Genomic DNA, 16849 nt, shown 5'->3' with positions numbered 1-16849 from the left:
AACTTATGTCAGGAGCTATAAATATCTGGCAAAGTGGAAGAAAGGTCACTGATGCATTGGCGTTATCACTTATCACGTCCGGTTCATCAATTTCCGCATTTCTACTACAGCCTAATGTTGTAATATAATTACGTGTAACGATGTAAGGACATGTAACGAATTAAATGCTGACGAGATATTGAGTTAACTTACCTCTCTGACTGGTTGATTACAATAATATTGATGACAGATAGTGAAAATGATATCATAGAAACTAGACAAACGTCATAAAAAGTTTAAAAGTTATATATAGTTTTCAATTGTTACATTGTTCCTTCAGCTTAATTAACCACCACGCTCATGCCAATTTCGTAATCAAATGGCAATTTAAAAATATGTGCAGGGTAAAATACTGTAACTTGCTCCATCGTCCAAGTACAAATATTTCAACAAAATATCAAACGGTGTTCTGCATCAATTGTTCATAGATAAATTATTGTTTCGCCAAATGTCAATTCTAAAAAATTGTACCTACGCGGTTCCGAAACTGGGGCAAAAGTGAAATGATGGTTGTAATAAAAACTCAGAAGAAAATTACATCAAAAGATGCCTTACTGGAAGTAATTTTCAATGCTTAAGTCATTGAAGTGGGATAATTTCAGCCCACCACATACAGGACCCCACTGAGAGACAGCCTGGGTTTTCATTGCCTCGCAAAACCTAATCCGCCATCAATATGTTAAGGTGCTCCCATAGCCGCTGTGCCCACATGATGCACAGATGGGGCCTTAAAGAGTCGGCGATGTGTGAATGTGGTGCGGTGCAGACCACCTAACATGTGGTCAACGAATGCCCGCTTCATTCATTCCCTGGCGGGATTGATGAGGTTTACGTGGCGACGCCTGACGCCCTAGAATGGCTCGCAGACCTAAATGTCCCCCTCTGACCCCCCACCAAACGAAAGAAGAAGAAGATTTCAGCATTTGTGGTTTCATAAGTAAATATTTTTTTATATTATAAATCTACAAATTGACTATCTCAAAAACACGGCCTCATCTTCGTATTCAAGCACAACAAGGAGTCAACAAAAAATAAGTATTACACCTATCATTCTAGAATAATGAACTGCTTGTGGCCTCACAAGTTATATTCTTGATACACATGAGCATACTGAAGTTAATGTAGACAATGTCAAACGACAAAGAAGATGAATTTAAATGATACGTGCCGGAACGGAAACGTAAAAAATATTGTATGTTTTTAGAAGGAAAATATTGAATAATTATGTAGCAAGTTCTATTAAAACCATACAGTAAATCCTGAGAATAATTTCTAGCAAAAGTGGTATTATTTATGTATTTTTATTATTGAACGCCAATATGGGATTTTAGAAACATTTGATTTAATAACAATCAGTGGAATAGTAATCACTAAGAAACATTTTCTATTGAAATTATATATAACCCATGCTTAAGAAAAGTATTTTGATAAGGTTAATTGTTGATGGATGGAATCATTTTTTTATTTTATTTTAAATTATGTAAACAAACAGTACATGATTTACAAAGATGAAACAATATGCAGGAATAAGATACTTCATGTTGTGTACCTAAGATATGTTTCCTTGTAATGTCTGCTAAGTGGAATGTTTATTCCTTAATTACCAGGTGACTTGTGTAGTTTATAGGTGTGTGTGTGTGACGTGTGTAATTTATGTGTGAGTGTTTGTGTGGTGTGTGTCTGTATGTATGCGCATTGAATTCTTTAAATTATTGACATGATGCCACGTTTGAATTTGGGCAGTGAATCCGAAAAAATGTCAATGTTGGAGTTAAGACAAATATTATTTAGAGTAAAGTTAATAAGGGACAGAAGTTCAGTACAGTCAATCTCATTGTTTAAAATTCTGTGTATAAATATTGAGTCAGCTACTGCTCGTCTTCGCTGGAAAGTTTCAAATGTAAACTCAAAATTATTGTTAAATCTGTGGGTAATATATTTTATAAATTTGTTTTGGATTCGTTCTATACTATCTATGTAAAGTTTATATTGCAAGTTTGTATTCATAAATCATTTCAATTTTACAGGCGGGTTTGGGTACCGCCCTCCGGGAACCATTTATTGGATAACCAACACCTCTGCCATAGGTAGCCGCAAGGGAGGGATATGTTTACAATATCCTGGAAACACTGATTCCTAGATTCCTACTAAACCATTGTACCTTTTCAGAATTTCTTCTCCTTCTTTACCTTAAAATAGAGCCTCCTAATGGCCTCCCAAAAGATGACAAAGGCATTGAGAGAAAATATTTTTAACAGAGCTTCATGCGAGAAGTTAATGTTAAAAAATACACACAAGTACATCCGTCACTCCTTTACACACTGACCCCATACTCTTACCCACCCCTCATAACTTTTTTCACTCCTGCAACCTCCTCTGTTTCCTTTCCTAAAAATATATCCTCTTTACAGCATACGAAAAACGACTTAGGCACCGAGAGAAGTTATTTTCTTCAGGGCCCTGTATGGAGCCTGTGTGAAAAAACCTTTATAATTTTTTTTAATCAAAAAATTCTTGTCATGTCTGACATAAAATAAAAAAATGGGACCTACTTGGTAAAATCAGCATATAATAATGTATCGAGGATTAGTTACAAAGCGATATAAAATTATGCTTAGTATGTATTCCTAATGGATTGATTTTACCGTGTACCTAAGAAGTACTAGTAGGCAGTACTAGTTGCAGATGTAGGGTATGGGTAGGGTTGGAATCCCCCATATATTATTAAAACCTCATTTACCATTTTTTTTTATTTTAATCTCTACACGGGGGACAAGCAAACTATTTTCCTACGAATTTTGTAGCATTTAGCACACTCGGAACACACGAACGGTTTCTTCCGAAATGCGTCGCCAGATGAATTCGCAACTGGAATTTACACATCATTCGAAAGACAAAATTGATTTAAACTTTAAATTTGAACATTGTGCGAGTCCTCTCTGGTTAAAACTACATTCACATACGAAAATAATTTGCTGCAGACGTCTGCATCTCGGATTTTATAACTGCACATCGAAAAGGGTAATATTTTCTTTCAAAATGCGTCAGCTGATGAATCCATAACTTGATTTCGATCATTAACTGCTTTTGATGTACATGTTCTATTCTTGTGCGAGTTCCGAACTTTAATTAAAACTACACCCAGAACAAGAAAATGGTTTCCTCGGATTTTTGCAGCACGTATTGTGCAACTAGAATTTTTAAACCACTCCAAGGAAGAGAATTGTTTCCTTCAAAATACGTCTGCAGATGAATCCACAACTGTAATTTTATCTTTACGTTCTGAACATTGAAATAGTTTTAATTGAGTGAATAATTGCGCAAGTTTTACGTGCGTCTGCAGATGAACCAACTACAATCAACATTTTATCTGTAAGCCAGTCCTCCGGTTAATTGGCAATACACTCCTAATTTCTTATTACAGATTAAATTTTTTACTATTAAAATAATAAGAAATTGAAATAAAAAAGGACATTGGATCGCGCATTGATAGGTGCATAAATAAGAACCTGTCAACTATATTACTCATTTCTCGAGTTTTGTAATAACGTCAAAAATGTATCCGAAACTCTGTGAGAGAAAACGGCTCTTGTGTTCTGAAAGTAATTTTTTATACTATTTTTTTATGGTCAGCAGGCCGCAACGAAAGTTTTCGGAAGCCGTAGGTTCCCCACGTAAGCAGGTGCTTTAGAAAAAAAGACACAAATCATATTAAGTATTGTAGCGCGCGGTATTTCGTCCGATGCACGGATCCGAAAACTTTCTCCCTCACACGCATAGCGCCGTCTCGGCAACTTTCAGCCCATCACCCGTACAGGAAGACACCCCATTGGCCGAGCTACCCCCACCCCTCTGTCATCGGCGGGCACTACCCTGCCCCAAAGGGTATATAACACTCCTATATGGAGTCAGAGTATCCAGTCTCCTGGTTAAACTAAGCAACAGAATCCTAGTGGTCATTGCCCAGTTAAACCCTCCTCAGTACCAATTCGAGAGCCCTCCGGGTCCTCCTTGGGAATTCAAGTAACAGGGGACATTACTTGTCGGGAAAACCTCAACCCAACTAAGAGACCACGGGTCCTTTGTTGAGGTTATTAGTGTTATTACGCTAAGTGTTTAGTGAGAACGTTAGTGATCATTGTTTAAACTCTAAATTACTTTACTTTGTGCTATGACTTTCCTGTACTTTGTTTTTTTACTATAAGCTGTGAACCCTGTATGTAAGAGAAATAAACTGACCAACGCTGAAAGACTATTTTCTTACAAACACCCTGACACAGTATTTTAAAGCTGAGAGTTACAGTTACTCGCTGGTTGGTAAGAAAAATAGGATGTAATTATGATAATAATAATATAAAGGTTCAGATCATCTTCATTGGTACGCATCATTAACAGAAAATACAGTTATTGAATGTACGGTTGTCTATTGATTCTTGCTGAAAATTTTATTTCACGCATCTTTGGCATGATGTAGACTTCCAACGTGATCGTTATTAGAATATTCATCAGGTGCAATCGATAATATCGGTGCAAACGATATAATGCATTTATAGAATAACTTCCTTATTGCGTACATCAGTCGTAGATGTAATATAGTGTAAGTTTATGTCTGCATTGAAACAAGACAGGTCCGACGTGAAAATCTTCCATTACACTATCGGATGCAAAAGAAATCATACGATGATAGCGTACATAGTTAAACGCTATGTTTTTTGTGTTTGAATGAGAACTCTTAAACCACATTTCCTCTAACTCCAGCTTTAAACAGTGTTTCCAAAATAACAGTGTGACAAACCTTGTCTAACGCTTTGCCGAAGTCAATGTAAATCGAGTCGACGTGAAGATTCTTCGCCATTGCATCGAAAATGAAACTTTGATTGAGAATATGATTAGTACGTGTTGATTTGCCAGTTATACATCCATGGCCGTTCAGGACATTTGTGCCAATTATTTTATCCAGAATCAACTCCTCAATAAGCTTTAAAATCATTGATAATATTCATATGCGGTGTTACACAACTATTGGAAGGATGGTAGGATAGTTTTTGAAAAAGATTTGAAAATAATTGTAATGGAAAGTAATTCGTTTAATAATACTTTGATGCAGGATATTGGAGTCAATGACTTACCTTTTGTTAATTGATAAGTAATAATCAGTAAGCGGTATGTGTAGTTTTGAAGGCACTTGTGTCCCTGGCGGCGGCGTTAAATTCACTAGAGGTGCTGGCAAATGCAATTCTAGAGTGGGGATGGTTTGTTTTCAGTGTGGGTTTTTGTATGTTTTTGCATATAACTTTTTTGACGGCACCTGAAAGTGCATTTCGAGCATGAGTACGGTTTTTCTTCAGTGTGGGTTTTCATATGAGTGACCAAATTACTCTTTTGATTACACCCGAAAGTGCATTTCGAGCATGAGAATGGTTTCTCTCCCGTGTGAATTCGAGTATGAGAAATCATATTGCTTTTTATGCTGCACCTGTACGAGCATTCCGGATATGAAAATGGTTTCTCTCCAGTGTGTGTTTTCATATGAGTAACCAAATTCTTTTTTTGATTGCACTTGAAAGTGCATTTCAAGCATGAGAATGGTTTTTCTTCAGAGTGAGTTTTCATATGAGTATCCAAACCATTCTTTTGATTGCACCTAAAAGTGCATTCCGAGCAGGAGAATGGTTTCTCTCCCGTGTGAATTCTAATATGAGAAATCATACTGCCTTTTTGACTGCAACTGTACGTGCATTCCGGGCATGCGAATGGTTTCTCTCCAGTGTGGGTTTTCATATGAGAAACTAAATTCTTCTTTACATTGCACCTGTAAGTGCATTCCGAGCATGAGATTGGTTTCTCTCCAGTGTGGATTTTCATATGAGTTAACAAATTTTGCTTAAGATTGCTCCTGAAATTGCATTCCGGGCATGAGAAGGGTTTCTCTCCAGTGTGAGTTTTCATATGAGTAACCAAGTTATTTTTTTGATTGCACCTGAAAGTGCATTCCGAGCAAGAGAATGGCTTTTCTCCAGTGTGTGTTCTAGAATGCATAACCATACGATTTTTCCGATTGCACTTGTAAGTGCATTCCAGGCATGAAAATGGTTTCTCTCCAGTGTGGATTTTCATATGAGAAATCATACCTCTTTGTTGACGGCACCTGTAAGTGCATTCGGAGCATACAAATGGTTTCTCTCCAGTGTGGGTTCTAGTATGACAAACCATACTGCTTTTGTTAAGGCATCTAAACGAGCATTCCGAGCATGAGAAAGGTTTCTCCCGAGTATGGGTTTTTAAATGTGCAGCCAAATTACGTTTATAACTACAACTGTAGGAACAGGAAGGGCAGAAAAATGATATCTGCTCTTTAACTGACTTTTCAGCAATTGGGATTTTTGTTCCAATAATGGGTGATGTCGGCGAAATAAAAACTGAAAAAAATAAAATAATATAGTATTTGACAGACAAACGATTAGTTAACCATTAGATTACCTGATTGAATTATATAGTATTTAACACACAAAAGATAAGTTAACCATTTGATAACATGAACTAATTTAAATTGAAATGATTTTTGTGGCATATATTTTGTTTATTATTTTCAAGCTTAACCCTCTTTCAAACTTTTAATTGTTAATTGATAAATGTATGTAACACTTTGATTTAATACTACATAAATTATTTAAGATGTTTATTCATTGCTAAACTTATGACAGCACCGTTCACGAGGATTTTTTTATGACAAGACCGTTTCACTAATGATGTCCGAACAGTTTAGAAAGTTTTGAGATAAAAAGTTTTAAGAAAAAAACACCTTGAGAAGGTCGTGCCTGGGGTTAGGACAACCTGTTCAATTTCAACGTCTCAAAAATCAAAGCGTGTATAGTTTCGGCAAAAAGCTCTCTTAAATTTTCAAACAAAGATGTATGAACAAGTGTGCATAGATTTAAAAACAATTAAAACATTTCGTAATTTTAAATTTAGAAAAGTTCATAATTATTTATTTAAAAATAATTCTGCTAGGTAATTTAGAATTCCAGTATTTTCCATACATACTAACTTTAAAAAAATGTTTTTTCGAAGTTAAAATGCATTTGAATTTTTCGACCTCACAAAACGATCGAAATCTAGTGAGGTACGCGTGACGTCACACAAAACTCGGTTTCGTCAATTAACGGTCATGGCATTCCGAACCGGTCGGTATCAACAAATCCCGAAATAAATAATTAGCGAAAATTTAAAAAATACATGTTTACTTGTGAAATACATAATTTGTATACCATACGGTGACCCGTGACGGTGTGAGAAACTGCCGAAAAATCACAGGGCGTTTCAGTCTCTTGTGGTTTTAGCCGTTTTTAAATGATGATACATTAATTATTCTATTTATAATTGTATGGGTACGATAAAACAACTATGTTTATTAACTGTGTGTGTTGATCTGTATGAATATATATATATGTATATGTTTAATTTTAATTCGACTTCCTTTTCTTTTAATAATTTTTGAAGGTTAACCATCAATGTAACATATCATTGAAGAATAAGGTAATACTAATAAAACTAAATGAAAAATGAAACAGAACAAGGTAGAAAATTTAAAAAAAATGTAACTCGGTCTTACCGGGACAAGCCTCTAACTACTAGGTTAACCCTGGGTAGGATTCCCAGTTGATACTATTTTCTTTTTATTTTTTTGCGTCTTGTTCTGTCACGTGTTTTGTTTAAATTAACTAGTATTTTTTTTATATTACCGTTACGCTTGAGAGCGGTTTCACCCTCCGTAGGCTTTATCAAACTTTGGTGAATTGTAGTGTTGATTAATTTATTGATTAAAAAAATGTATTCAAATAAAGAAAAGATGCGTGCGAAAGATTCCACGAGGAAAGATTCGTAAGAAAGACTTAAGGAATATAGGTCAACACACGTATGCTTGAAATACCCTGGACAGATAGACAGACTTAGGCAACCTCCGATAGTATATGGCAAAGTAAGAATAAATTAGCAGCTTACCTAGGCTTTGGTCAATACTTTCCAGATTAACTAGATATTCCTTTTTAATATCAGGATATTCAATATCTAATGCAGAGTATGCGCCACATTTTTGGGCATGTTCCTCTGTCGCTAGAGTCCTCGGTTCACACTTGATCGCAGAAGTGTTTTCTGTATCCTGTTTAACAATCCCGTGCTGCAATATTGCATCACAAGGAGATGTTGGACTCTCCTCTTTGGGGATTGTCTCCGGTTCAGACTTTATGACACCGATATCTGAGGTCGTAGGATCCATTCTGGTTAAACTGTTTTCTGATTCTGATGTTAGCACAATATTCTGAAAAGAAAATCGTCATTTATATTCCACTCCGCAATTACACTGGCGTGAACGTCAAACTGTGTGTATTTATTTAAAAATAAAAACGTAAATAACAATATAATTCATATGTTAATCCTAACATTTCATTTTGATAATTACGTATTTATATTTAAGTGGCTGAATAGTAGATTTCAAACATATCAAAAAATGGGTGCAAAAAACGACAGTTTGCAATGTTAGATAGAGAAATATCTTTTTCACATGACTGTTCATTCACAGATATAATACGGTAATTAATTAATTCTAAGAACTTCTTTCTTTGAATTACCGCTATGACCGGGTGATTAAAATAAATGATAGGAAAAATAATGTCATCAAAAGCTTACCAACGATATTTTATCATTCTTCAGAAGTTGTAAAAAAATGGATGGCGCTACGATTATTTTAGTGGTAACACTAAGATGATCGATTAGAAAAGAAAATGATGTACCTAACTTTAATCACAGTGGTGCAAGTCAATAATTATCAAAATAATATCAAAGGATGTTCAGAAATAAGTGGTACATCTAGTAGTAGATACTGGTACAACTAGTGGTGGATTCTACATCTTATTCTGAAAGTTCCCGTAAACGAGCAAGTTTTTAAAAGGGTTTTCCGGTGTCACAATTTCACAATATTCCAGTGTTTGTCACTTAGAATTCGTCATAAAAAAAGCACTTCAAGAAGCTCAACATTGACATAGCCAAGTTTTATACCCCTAGTGACTTGAAAAACTTACTTTACGTATTTCTCATATATCCATCAACTCCAGCAATGACTTTTCTAGAGAATTCAAACCACCTCTGCACTTCATTTACAACTGTCTATATCACGGGTTAGGTTAGCATAAAAGTCGACCAGACCACATGAATCAATAAGCCAAAAAATAATACCCGCTGCAAGATTACAACCATACCGAATATTTGACAGTCCGAACGCATGACTCTTTCGGTTTTCTGAATGTGGTCAATTTCAGGACTAAAAATAAGCTGACATAAACATTCTGAGTATCGGATCAAAGACTGGTTCGAGTCTATATTAAAGAAAGACATCGAGGATATGGAGAGGCAAAAAAGAGCGATATCCATTAGAGCAGGTATGCTGTCAAGGCGTTTTCACTTTTGCAGTACAAACGTGAAAAATATACTTTTCAACGCATTTTGAACTTCGCTGTACACGTCAAAACTGTGGGTGGATTACACTGCATCCCAATGGCATAAGCTAAAAGTCGCTTACAATAATGCTTATCGCCAACTATTCCGCCTACCGAGATACTGCAGCGCCACGGAAATGTTCCTGGAGGGACGAGTACACTCTTTCAGAGCGCTTCTCCGCCATCAAATGGGAAGCTTATTGCGCAGACAACGCCAATCAAGTAACAAAATCACCACTACCATGGTTGCCTGGATGGAGTCCCCTCTGATGGCCCTCTGGAGACGGGAGATTTTTGTCTATACGTTTTATCTTTTTTCACTTATTTTCCTTATTATTATTATTATTTTTCTTCCGCTAATTATGTATATTATTTCAAATATGGAATGTATTGCATTGCACTACCCCTGCAAACATTCTGGAATAAATTCTTATTATTATTATTAACTACAATCCACCACAGCTCGTTTATGAAGCGTCAAATCACAGTTGGCTGGGTCAACGTATTATATCGCCAACATTGTTAAACCTGATGATGATCAACCATACCGAATATTTGACAGTCCCAACGCATTACTCTTTCGGTTATCTGAATGTGGGTCAACGTATTTTTTCGCCAGCATCGTTAAACCTGATGATTTGAAAAATGTTTTGAGATAGATATGTAATGATCAACGAGCAGCAGGTCTTTTTTCGATCTTATTAAGTCAATAACACAGAACCTACTTACGGCGGTTAAATCCAATGTGTTACAAGAAACGTCAGAAATTGAATAACCTCTGTATAGAAATGTGATAATCACTGAAATGATGCTAGGCGGTGTTTACGAAACACAAGTATTGTTCAATTTATAGAATATTACTTCTGAGAAGTGGAGGAATAATGGTAAGTGGTTTGTTTTGGGTATCGTGCAACAACGCAGCGCGCCAAGCACAATGGAAACGTCAAACAAATTTCTATAGATAAATCGCAAAGTAAGAAAATAATCACAAATGTCACTTCGAAAGGCAGGTCCTACTGTATAATAGTGAATCCGCAAAGAAATAAGTTCCGGTAACTTCGAATTGAATAAATCAATTCATTTTCAGATGAAAGCAGTGATGAAAAAGTGTTCAGAAATATAGGGTTTTCAATTTTTTTAAAGTTTATTATTATCATTTAATTTTTTTTTAGAGCAACAAATTAAAATGTGTCAGTGGTAAATTTCTAGATATTTACGTGCCATAATTGACCTGTGTTAAAGATAAAAATATTTAATATAATTTTGAATTTTTTAATTTTAGTATGACTTTAATATTTTGTATTAATTTCAATATTTTGTATTACTTTTAATATTTTGTATAACTTTTCATAATTTGATTTTATTTATATTTTCTTTAAAATATCTTTCTATCAATCAGTTTTATCATTATTTTTATTTCTAAAATGGTTTCTACATACAGTTATATGATTTTTTTTAATTTTTGTTTCACCGTGTCTTTTTCCTTCATGTTTTCTTATTATTTTTCTTAATCTTACATAAATCATGTATTTTTTTCAAATTAATAAATAAATTTAAAAAAAACAAATATCCTCTCTCCCAGTAAGCCTTATTTAAAATTGCCCACCTTTATTCAACAACTTGTCTCTTCTAAGTCTGAACTCAACTCTTAACTTCCATATAATTTTAAAATTTGTCTATTTAAACAACATTATTATATTAATTTACATTCCCTCCATTATTTTCATTATTTTAACAAATTCAATTTAAAGCTATGAACAAGAAATCCTTTATAACCACTAAACCTAATTTATAATTAATGTAAATTATTGTTAAAAAGTTTAATTTGTAGAATTCCACTTTAATTTTTGGTTTTTCTTAAAAATATTCATTAATATTATTATTTAATTTACACAAAACAGTTGATTTTGTAATAATATGCTCCAAATACCGTGTCTTTTTACTTGTCTCTAACGGTGTAAACATATCTACGATACAAAATAAAATCTCTTCTGTTTTGTTAGCCTAGTCAAGCACGTTTTTATTGAGAACCTCATCAATATAATAATATTAACAGATTTATAAACAAGTTCTGCTGTGTGTTTATTACTACGCGTGACAGCTGTTTTGCCCTCTGAATGCATTATCAAACAGTGGTGAAGCACACGGCGGCGTACATTGCACATGGGGTAACTTACCAAAAACCAGTTTTTGGTAAGTTACCCCGGCGACGCAACCAATCAATTGCAACTGCGCCTGTGCGTTGTCAGTTGCCAATTGCCCATATGTCAGATATGTCAGTTTTCAAGAAATTTGCGATTTGCCCATACCTCAAGAGCTGTTAGATTACAAGATGTCCGAACAGGAAAAAATTATAAACTTTAGTTTCGCGGTAGAGAAGCTCGTTTGCCAACCAGTTTAGTTTCAGTTGCCCCTTGAGCGAATCATATAATATTCAGGATCGTAGTTTGCTGACCTAGATGAATGTATATAAAGTGGAAATTACTTATTCTCGTACTTTAGGAAAGTACCTACCCGATGCACTTTAAATGGTTTGCATGGACAAAATAGTTAGCAGAACGGAAAAAATATCCAAAGTCATAGACAAAAATCACCGGCTATTCCATTCAGTAATCCCTCCTGTCAGATTCTATGGAATACAAAATGTTTTTGCTTGTATTGCGATGAATCGCATTTAACGCGTGATAATTAAATGCTTCAGTGCATAAACACGAGTTAAACTAGCCGTAAATATATATCGCTTTGCAAATAGCCGAGTAAAATATAAATTAGGTAATTCAACCTTACAATACAAAGATTTGAACCTATTTCTGTACGGATCGAAAGGTTATTAACCTTTAGCGGTTAAGTCACTATTTGTCACTGTTTGTTCCACTAAAAAATTGAAAAAAATTTCTATAAATTGAAGTACGAACCAGTTCAAAATGACGTACGTTGATATAGTAGAAATAACTCAGTGATCAGAAAACTTCCCGCAAGGAAGAGTTCCAGGGTTCAATTCCTAGATGCGACCGAATCTTTTTCTGATTTTTCCGTTTCAAATTTTTGTTTTAATAGTCGTTAATTCTGTCTTTATTTATTAAATATTACAATTTGATGTTTTATTCATTAAGTTATTCCAAAAAAATAATACAATATCCACCTGTACTAGGAAAATATTCCGTAGATGTCGTACATTAAAATAAAAATGGATGTTTTTATCCAAGACACTTCCTAGATTGCAGTTAGTTCGGGTAAAAATATGCGTTAAGAAAACAAATATACATAATGTTGGTAGTTTTTAGTCGAAGGTAATAACGTCGAATTAGCTTAGTGGTAGAGCAAAAGTTCCGGCAAGGCTTAGGTCCTTGGTTCAATTTCTAGATATGACCGAATCTTTTTCTAATTTTTCTCCTTCAGTTTTTCGTATTGAATAATTATTAAATAAAGTTTTGATTAAATATTAAAATTTGAGCTTTTATTCGTTATGTTATTTAACAACAAAAAACATATTTTCATTTCGCAATATCATTTTCATGCGATATATGATCATTATCTGAGTACATTAGAAACATATAACATATACTTTTTTAAGTAATTTGAGCGCTTCTGACGACCTTCGTCGACGAGTCGTCGAGTGGTTACAATCCTTGCCCACAAATCCACAGGTCGCGAGTTCAAATCCAAGCGTTCGTAAGTGAATTTTATTACACGTGTTTCGTGGGTGTGTCTGTATACCAGAAATTTTCTTTTTTTTGTTTACACGCAATAGAAACCATACATAATTTTGAAACTGTTTTTATTTGTTAAATTTAAAACAGTTTTACTTCATGTGGTCTAATTTAAACAAACGTTTTGATTTACATTTTGCTTATTTTTAATACTTGTTTCCAGTATTCCAGATTGTATTTAGTTCGGGTTGAATCTTGATCATACATAAAGATAGCAGCCAATACAAATTTGCGGTGAAAAAATGAAGACAATGTTTGTAGTTCTTATTCGAAGTATAATACAGTTAAATATGACCGAAGGATAAAAGGTCTCATTAGCTCAGTTGGTAGAGCAGTTCCCGCCAAGGCAAGGTTCCTAAATGTGTTCGTATCTGTTTCAAATTTTCGTTTAGGAATCGCTAGTATTGTCTTCAATAATTAAATATTACAATTTAAGGTTATACTCATTAAGTTATTCCTAAAAATAAAAATATAATTTTTGCTTTAATGCAGGACGGAGAGGATTCGAATATATCGAAGAAAACCTGTACGCCTTACTCCCAGAACAGTAAGTTGGAAGCAAATTGTTTAAAACTTCTACATAAAAATTAAAACGTTACAGAAAATTAGTTTTTTCTAATTTCATTTATTACTTCAAAATTTGTCTCACTGCTCTCTTCTGGATCTTTTGAGTTTTAAAGCTACTTTAGTAAGCTTGCAGTTAAATGTGGAATTCTTCTTCTCAGATGATTTCGAAAATTAATACCGTTATAAAATAATTTTGTCATGATCTTATTTGTGGACGCCACCAGTTTGCGTTTGTTATTCGCTCATGTAAACAATACAAAAGAGGGATGTAATTTGAGATTTTCACGGACTTTCTTATCATGATTTTTATTTGAGATATTATGCCGTGTTGCGCTACATTCTACTTTACTCTACTGCGTTATAGTTTCCATCACCAGGATGGATGTGTAATTGAGGATCGTGTGTTTGTATGTTGATGGATACCGTGTTGCGCGCTTCAATCCTCTTAAGGCTGTTTTTTTCAGAATAGTTAGTTAATTTTATAAGGTTTTCTGATTTTAGTTTTGGTATAACTTTCAATTCCGGACACCAAGTACTATTACGCTTAGAGCCCCGTCGTCTCTATTAACATCAACGGGTTTTTTATGATTTAAATTGCCTCCCGAATTGTGCGTACTATGTGGGTTTTGGGTCTTCCCAGGGCTTTATGAAGTGATCCTTAGTAATTTTCGGTTTCAATTAAATGCTCGGTATTTGCCAATTTTTCAGGATGGCCGTGCTTGGAAATTAAAACCAAACGTTGGCTAAAGAAGAAGGTAGCAAAACACGGCATAATCTCCCAAAAATAGATCACGATACCACACAGCTCGAATTCAGGTTTTCTATGGCATCTCCTCAATTGGCGTAAGTTGTCTAGTTGTAATGAGAAGGAGAAGAACATGGAGCAGAGAAAGCTTATAAAGTACCTTACTATTCACATCTGGTCATCATACAGGGTAATAACACTAAGCGATTCCAATAAAAAATCTACAACTCTTTTGCTACCAATATCTTCTTGCATTCTAGCAGTATTAATATCGTTGATTATTTTTAGGTGAACTTGGTGCTTATTGAATCCTAAAGCAGTTATTTAATCACACCTCAGTTCTACAATGGATAAAACTAAACCATATACCATTGGTGCTGTGACCACAGTGAAGAAAAGAGGTGCCACTACGTCTAAACTAAGGAAACGTACTACCAAAACTGAAACACCATCCGAAGAAGAAAGTCCCTCATTCCAGCGTGGTGCAGAAATCGAGTTTGTGGGTATCAACGAGGAGGTAGGAGAAGATGCTGTAATAAAAAGAAAACTAAAATATCCAGTCGTGCAGGAACCCATTGAGGATTCTGACCAAACTACTGATGTAGATGCTGACACTTCTGATAAAATTGCAGAATATTTGGTCCCTGTGCAAACCCTCGAGGAAGGCCCGGGTAAGATAAAACTTTTTTATTTTATTTGATGAAACTCATTCTGAATCGGCTTGGGCGCAATTCGTGGGTGAGCTTGGCTCTTGCGTAAATTCTTGATACTATTTACTCCATGCATTATGATAAATTCATTATAAAATCTTACGTATTTTAATGGTTTCTATAATCATTAATTCTTGGCTTTTTCAGTAATTCTCTGGGCGAAACGTTACGGCTGCACGGAATGCAGCTTCAAGTGCAATTCAAAACATTCTCTACGCGTCCATTACAGAAAACACACCGGAGAAAAACCATTCTCTTGTCCTGACTGCAACTATGTGTGCTCCATGAAAAGCAGCTTAACGCGGCACGCAAGATGCCATACCGGAGAAAAACCTTTCTCGTGTCCAGAATGTACTTACAAGTCCGCGGATAAGAACGGTATAAAGGCGCATTTGCGAACACACAGCGGCGAAAAACCATTCTCATGCACGCAATGCTCGTACAAGTGCAGCCAAAGAGGCAGTTTGATCCTTCATAATAAAACGCACACCGGAGAAAAGCCATTCCCATGTTCACAGTGCTCTTTCAAGGGTTATACAAAAAATTCTCTACTTGTTCATTTGAGAACGCATACAGGAGAGAAACCTTTCCAATGTCCTAAATGCACATCTTCGTTTACCCTCAACACCAGTTTGGTTCACCACTTGAGAATTCATACTGGAGAAAAACCATTTTTGTGTTCAGAGTGCACACTTAGTTTCAGCACGAAGAGCAGGCTCAATGTTCATGTTAAAACCCATTCCGGTGTGAAGCCATTCGGATGCACAGAGTGCGGTTATAGGTGTTATGAGGGGAGCCGATTGAATGTGCATTTACGCACCCACAATAAAAAGCCGCAATGATTGCAAGTTCAAGAAAGAAATTACCATTTTCATGTTCAAAATGTTGTTAATTATTAGTAGTCTTTCAATAGAGCGAGATGATTTTCGTGATAAATGTACTTTACTGAACTGGTTTACCACCACGCCGTTTTCCACAAGGGTGGGCAGAAAAAATAAACCGCCGCACAACCTGTCTAGGCACACATTCCTGGATTCATTTAAATTCTTATATCATATTTTATTAAACTGATCTGTTTTTAACGTGTCGTAATTCTCCTTACAATTCTTTCTTTAGGCCGTTCTATACGCCCGAAATTTCAATCTGTCCAATCTTTACCTTGCCCATTATACAATTTTTAAATGTGAATACCTGACAAGAGGTGAGACTATGGCATGGTATGTTGGATGGCTAAAGGTAGCGGGAAAGGGAAAGAGATGGAAACAATGTGGGGGAGTACCTGGCTATTCAGATCTGATCACCAAACACGGCTGAAGCCCGTCACAAGTAATTATGGAGTGCTTCATGTCAAGCACGATAATCTTGTTTAAAGGGATTGTGGAGAGAGAATTCATGAATAAAATAACTCATTTGCTCTCAATCAATACAATATGCAAATTTAATCAGATTATCTTAGAAATAATTACATAATATTAAATAGCTGTAACTATAATATAGGCAAGAGAGAGAGTGCAAATCATATCATTTGAATTTATGGAGGTAGTACTGCGATGGTAATTTTGAATCACGTTCTGTCAGTTTCAGGTT

General features: G+C 35.0%; 2 long non-coding RNA genes across 2 annotated transcripts; one reads left to right on the top strand and one right to left on the bottom strand.

The window, feature by feature from the left end:
* Positions 1-5122: 5122 nt before the first annotated feature.
* LOC149416299 (uncharacterized) lies at positions 5123-10379 on the bottom strand. Its single transcript, XR_016303679.1, has 3 exons — positions 10260-10379; positions 8041-8356; positions 5123-6458 (listed from the first exon to the last, which is right to left on the bottom strand). It is a non-coding gene; the product is annotated as an uncharacterized LOC149416299 (long non-coding RNA).
* Positions 10380-12163: 1784 nt separating this feature from the next.
* Positions 12164-15503, top strand: LOC149416298 (uncharacterized). The gene is made up of 4 exons (XR_016303678.1): positions 12164-12302; positions 13733-13787; positions 14841-15223; positions 15410-15503. It is a non-coding gene; the product is annotated as an uncharacterized LOC149416298 (long non-coding RNA).
* Positions 15504-16849: the final 1346 nt, after the last annotated feature.

This window comes from Hesperophylax consimilis, chromosome 17, assembly GCF_061612785.1.
Source record: "Hesperophylax consimilis isolate HC1 chromosome 17, BYU_Hcon_1.0, whole genome shotgun sequence".
In the NCBI taxonomy this organism is placed as follows: Eukaryota; Metazoa; Arthropoda; class Insecta; order Trichoptera; family Limnephilidae; genus Hesperophylax; species Hesperophylax consimilis.
This window is presented reverse-complemented; position numbering and strand designations above follow the sequence as displayed.